Source organism: Oculina patagonica, chromosome 4 (assembly GCF_052425735.1).
Source record: "Oculina patagonica isolate OP01 chromosome 4, crgOcupat, whole genome shotgun sequence".
NCBI lineage: Eukaryota > Metazoa > Cnidaria > Anthozoa > Scleractinia > Oculinidae > Oculina > Oculina patagonica.
The window spans coordinates 33834106-33840861 of record NC_135761.1 but is presented as its reverse complement, the minus strand read 5'-3'; the positions used below and the strand labels follow the sequence as shown (position 1 = coordinate 33840861).

The 6756-nt window shown below is 39.0% G+C and overlaps 1 pseudogene; it reads right to left on the bottom strand.

Moving 5' to 3' along the window:
• Positions 1–502: 502 nt before the first annotated feature.
• LOC144648591 (uncharacterized) lies at positions 503–1649 on the bottom strand (annotated as a pseudogene).
• Positions 1650–6756: the final 5107 nt, after the last annotated feature.

The window sequence follows — 6756 nt, the reverse complement described above, 5'->3', positions numbered from 1 at the left end:
TCGAGCTAAAACTATAAACTATTCCGTTTTACTTTCACAGGCGCCATTTCGCTCAATTCAAACTCTCCCGCCTCTAACATGTGACCTTACGTCACAATGCAGTATCCAGTCCTACTCTACTCAAATCAACAAAAAACATGCGCACAAGTCGAAGACATGTTTGTTAAATGGTTTCTCGCCTTCCGTAGACGCTTAGAAAACCCTACAGGGAAAGATGTACACGCGATGCGTTGGAAAACTCAGACTGCTAGCTGACTGGGAGAACGTAAGCCTGCAAAATGCCTTTTTTTGCATACATAATTTCTGAAAAACGAAGAAAAAGACCAGCCGAATGCAACACAGGACAGTGTTTAGCACACGTAAACAAACCTGCATGCGCAATTTGGAGCTGTTTCGATAATGTTCGATTTAGTCAGAAAGTCCAGGGGCCGTTTATTCCCGCAGCTCTTCAAATAAGAAAATACGCAAAAGCAGTGTTAAAATGTTAAATGAGGGGCAAGTTTATAAAGATACAGTCATAATTAGCAAGTTAGTTAGTTAGCAAGATGGAGGGAAACGAGAGTTTCAACATTATTTGAAACTCTAGAGTTGGATGCCTAGAGTAACAAAGACTGAAAAGTAATGGTGATCGAGACATACAGGAAGCTGACTCGTCCCAGTCGTCTTTTCTATCCCTCCAGAGTCAAGGAGAGACTGCTGTTAATGGGCGAGACTGAAAGACGACTGGGGACGAGTTAGTACAGGAAGGATATGAGTATCACAGGGTGTTAGGAGGGTTACTTTAATAGAGACGGAGTATGGATGCATGGTTTGGACAGAGTATGGAAACATAAAAGGGCAGCGAGAGTAGCGAGGGTAGCGAGAATAAATTGTAATTGACAGGCCTACGCGGACTCCCCTCGTGACCTTTAATCGCGACGCATTTGAGCCTTGGGTCAAAGTTTCGCTCTAACGAGCGTATCTTTGAGGGATTTACCCCTCTTATATGATATAATTGGAGGCTTTGTATTAAACCCCAGTTTTCCATTAATATTTGTTTAAGGTTGCGCACTGATGGGTGATATGTAGTGACAAATGGCAATATTTTCTTATGAGTCTTTTTATTTTGTTTGAGAGCCGACTTTCGTCCGGCAAAGTTCACCTCCGCTAGTGATCTCTCTATAAAGGTTTGTGGATAGCCACGCGCTCTTAGGCGCAATTTGAAGTTAGAGAGACACTCTTCAAATGTTTTTTCTGAAGAGCTTGTTCTAAGGAGTCTTATTGCTTCGCCTTTAATGAAAACCTCTTTTAACACCCGGCGGGTGACACAAGGTGTAATGTGTATACTGAAAGGTTTCAGTCGGCTCATAGTGGGTTCTGATGTCTAGGATAGATTCCGTTTTAAATCTATCTCCTTTGTATACCACTGTGTCGAGGAAGGTTAATTCGTTCTCTGAAATTTCAGCTGTGAATTTTATCGTAGGGTGGAATTTGTTTGCTTGTTCAATAAACAGAGAAATGTCCTGTTTATCTTGATCCCACAAAGAGAAGATGTCATCGATATAACGTCTCCATTCTCTTGGCTTGATATTGCTTTGGCGAATGAGTTGTGTTTCAAATTTTGCCATAAAGATGTTGGCAAAGGCAACCGCCATTTTTGTACCCATTGCGGTTCCGTGGGTTTGGCGATAGTTATCGCCATTACATTGGTATGAATTTTCTTTTAAGATTAAGCCAAGCATATCCCTGAGATATTTTGTCGGGATAGGGTTTTTTTATTGTGAAACGTTTCGTATGCCTGGCATACAGTTTCTATTCCCTCCTCGTGTGGTATATTTGTATACAAGCTTGTGACATCCATAGATACTAGAATTGTATTCTGGCGTATCTTAGTTTTTTCCACAAAGTTGATAAAATCGGTAGTATCCTTGATGTAGGATTGTTGACTTTGAGCAATTGGTTGAAGAAGTCTATTCACAAAAGATGATATTCTTTCTGTTGGGCCTTCACAACCGGATATGATTGGTCTGCCAACCGGTTTAGGCTTGTGGATTTTTGTAAGTGTATAGAATATTGGTATTCTTGGGGAATAGGGAGTTTGTAAAAGCCATTTTTTTGTCATGTCATCGATGTGTTTACCTTGGTGGAGTTGAGTGATACCGGTAATTTCATTCACCCTTTGGTTTGTATTGTTCACCATAGGTTTATCTAGAGGCTTGTAGTGTTCTCTGATGTCGAGTTGCACTTGGGCCTCCTTTATTTTGTCTGATTTGTTCATGATGACTGTTGTTGTACCCTTGTCTGTCTTTTTTAGATTTATCGCAGTGTTGTTTTTGAGTTCTAATGAAGGGGACGATGGTACATTATCGGGTGTATTACTACTACCTAAAACACCAGACTACCGTCCTGTTCAGGACGATTATGATTTAATGGAGCATAGCGGAATTGACGACCAAGATGAGGCCTCACCCCCGCCATCACAACCAAGACGGGTCCGTATCGAAAGAGCCGAGCGTCCCATACCAGCACGAAAGCCTGAGAAAAGCGAAAAGAAAGAGAACAACCTGCCAGAACGAAAACGAGAAGAAAAACGAGGGTCCAAACGAAAGTACGTGGATCAACGCTCCGTAGAAGCAAAAATTGCTAAGACGGAGGAATCCATCTACAAAATACAAAGGCATTTGCACAATCGGACTTGTCCGAAATCGCTTCAATACGCTGCCAGGGCCAACATTACGCCCGATGGCGACTTCCAAAAGGAAGTCAGGGACATTAAACATAATGCCGAACAAGCGTTTGTAAACGCCTTCGCTCGCTTCCACAAACGGCGGCTTGAAAACCATAAGAAAAAGCATAAGGCTGGACCTACGGGTCTGACTCATAGAAGCACTGTTGTACATAGGCAAAGCCGTATAGAGTCGCAATCGGCACAAAGCATTGTAAACACCACTGATGTAAAAATAGCCGAGTTGGAGAAAAAGATTACAGACCTAACTGACATTGTGTCTGAACATGTAATTAAGGACAATAAACAAGTTGAACATTACAACTTTGTGTTTTCTGAATCGCTAGCAACAAATACTAGCAATAACAAGAGCAATTGTTTATCTAAAAAGAAAAGACGAAAACAACATCATGAAAACAAAGAAAAAAGGCGATCAGCCACAGAAAAGGAGACTAATGAAAAATTTCTAAAAAATATTTCAAGCCATGAACTTACTGACAGCCAAGTCAGCGTGATATCGAAGGGCCTCAAATTTATCCCAACACCCGTGGTGAATGAAACTAAAATTAGGCAACAACTCCTGCAAGATTTTGAACAATTTGCAAGACGTATACGCCTAAAATACATTTTCCACAGCCAAAACAAAGAACCTCATCCATTTCATGTAAAATCAGACTGGATGCCACCCCATCAGTTGCCCTTGAGAGCTACTTGGAAAACGTCAAGTTACAACTCTCCGAAATAAAAACAACTAAGCCTAAAAATAATCAATCATGTTACTAAAATGCACAGATGGAAATAAAATATTATTTGACAATTGTTGTTTACTGATACTCTTTTACAGCAAGGGGCCCAAAGTGCGACCACCTTTAATTAATTCACATTCTTTCGTGCAACCACCATCCAATCAGAAGCCAAGGACAGCTCCCAGTTGACTTCTGATTGGATTAAATCTGCATGGAAGAATGTAAATTTATTAAAAGTGGTCACACTTTTGGGCGCCTTGCTGTAAATATTTAATAATATTGCCCAGGCCCCACAACATCAGATCATAGAACTTCTACTTTTTTTGAATTATTGACTTTTTACCCTTGTTGTGTGGCAAGAGAGTACTATATCTGTACTCTCTAATGTGCGTTTATGTCTTATCATTACCTGTATAAGATGTCAGTTATGGGCTTGGTATCGTAGTTGACTTCGTCATTTTAAGCGAGCAAATTCCCTAAACCAAAAAAAGACGTTTAATGTCTCGTTCAAATTCCACCTGTTACCACCACACACCCAGGCATTTGATATTTTTCCGTATTTTGCTATTCCCCAGCCCCGAGAAGTTGTTATGTGCTCAAAATCGAGATAAAAATATCATTGATTTCTGTTCAGTTAGAACAAGCAGACGTTATTGAAAGAAGTGACTCTCTGATAGCAACAAGAACGTTGCTCGAGCTGGTGAGCTTGTCCTTCGGACTGACATTTGATATACGCTGCTCCAGACTAAATACATATGTATATATTGCACAAGGCAAACTCCATGCTACATCACAACATTTTTTAAAGTAAACTGAAGTAGATACTTAAACACGCAGTTCTGGAAAATTTCTCAAAAAGCTGTCGAAAGCAGTCAAAAGAAGCTTGCATTAGCAAACAGTACAAAAAATCTTCACATATAGATTTCAATTATACATATATAACTAATTTAAATAGAATTTTTTATTTACAAAAATGTGCTGTGCGAGCTATTGCCAACTCATACTAACGATTTAACTACGAGATGACAGTACTGAATAGGGCTAAGTGTTGGTTTAATGGTTTTTAACTTAAAAAAACGTATTTCCATCAACACTCCCGCAGCTGGTTTTGAAACGTTTTTTCATTCCGTTTATAAGCCCTCCTGGATAAAAGCCCCTCCACTTATAAGCCCACCCAAAACACCTTATGAAAATGTATAAGCCCCTTAAATGCCCCTTTCTCGCTTAAAAATCCTCAAGGTGCATTGTTTACGGACTGTGTTGAGCGACTTCAATTTGTAAGGAGTTTTCATGATTGTAAACATTCAGTTTTAACGAGCTCTTGGTAATCTGTGTCGATTGAATACACGGATTTGAAATAGTGGTTGGGAAGACAGACATAGTTTGTATGTCCGTTGTTCTCCTTTTCATTGCTGTGTTTGTGCACTTTGTAGGCTCAATTTATGAAAATCCTTTAATCTTTCGTACCTTGTCCAGACTATGTCCCAACTAATGTTGTGCCAGTTTAATGGGCCAAATTTCTTGTACAATTCCAATCAGGTACCATTCAGGCCTGTCTTCGTATAACAAACACCTTTTGACAAGGAAACAACGAACGTGACCAGGGCCTAGTTGTATAAAGTGTCATTGTGTACATAACCTTGACAGCGACGTCTTCAAACAAAAGCAAATTGTTTGAGAACAACAGTTTCTTTCATGCTAATGGAACTTGTACCGGAAATCCCCAGGAATAACCACGGCTGCCTTCAAAAGTACCACGATCAGTTGCTTCCAACAGTTCCTAGGTACTCATTTCTTAGCAAGCACTGCTTTCACTCTATTCTTTTAGAAAATGGACGATTACTACGATGAAGTGCAGATTGATGTGAGTATAAGTAAAACAAACCAGCTTTTGCTTTTGGCGCAGTTAGGTGGTTTTGCTGGCTTCTCGACATGAGAAACATTTCCCCGTCTCCTTTAGGAACAAAACGATGAAGACCCAACCTTCGTTATTGTGGACGGAGCCACGTATTACAAACGGAAGAAGGAGAAAGTCCTGTTCGGCGATTTCTATTTGAAATTTTTTTGGGGAAATCGCGGACTGTGGTCAGTGGGTTTGCAATTTTGGAGCAAGAGTGCTGGGAGTACTCAAAGAAAGGTAAGAGTAATGCGGATGGTCATGCGAAGTACGTCGCGGTAGTTTTAGCCTTGTAGACGACCTATTATTCTTATAATGAAAGAAACATAAACATATTAGTTATCTAAAAATGAGAAGCACCAAAGAAGTGTTACTAAGCCAAAAAGCACCAAGGATGTGCGAAGATGGAGAAGATCTGGACGGATTGCAAATGACTATCATAAAGAATCTAAGTAATCTGCTCTCGAATTTTAACTAGCTATGATGAATCTCCGGGTTTAAATCTTGTTATTTTTCGGCTAAATGGCTATTTGCAGACCTTAAATGTGCTTCGCATTGTTTTGATTTAGCGTAAGGCATTGAGCGAGCCGTATGCTCAACATTGGACTGTGTCTAAGAAATACATGATTTGATCATTGTTGACTTTACAAGTTCATTAAGGACTTTGATTTTGAAAGAACATTGAATTTTCCAAATGGAGGGGATGTTATTGTAGCTTTATTGTGTATAATCCTAAGTGTCAATCTTATTGTGCAATAGGTTCAAGTTTCAATTATCGGATTACACTCGGTCTTGTTGTGGATTAAAAGTACAATTGAAAGTACAACATTCCGTTCTGAATTGTGTGTTCCCCGTTAGCGAACAACACTTGAAACAAGGCAAGAGGATCGAGAATGTTGACTTACATATTTTCCCAATAGTAAACATATTCAATCAATTTTTTCTAAGAACCTGTTTTCTAAGCCAGATAGGAACTTATAAAAATGGTATGTAATTTACAAATTTCAGCCTAACAGGTTCTTACTCACAGGTTTTTACTGTATTTATTTCTTTTATAATTGATGATGCTTACTTCACAAGTTTATTATGCATTTTGTTTCTTAAATCTTTTATTTGCTTGCATGTTACATGTAGAAAGTACTCCAGTTGGGATCTTAAAAATGGCAACTTCACAGACACTGCCCTTCTGGTGGGACGATGTGTCAGATTTTTACACACTAGAGCACTTGGTCTTCAGACCTTTAAACAGGTAAAATCTGCTTCCATTTTGTTTTTCTTTTGCACTTATAAACTGTTAATAGGCACTAATCACGAAAAGAATTAATCAAAGTTGAAAATTTTTAAGGACCAATGATAACCAAATACAATTACTTATGTTGATATTAATCTGATGTTTATTTATTTTCAAA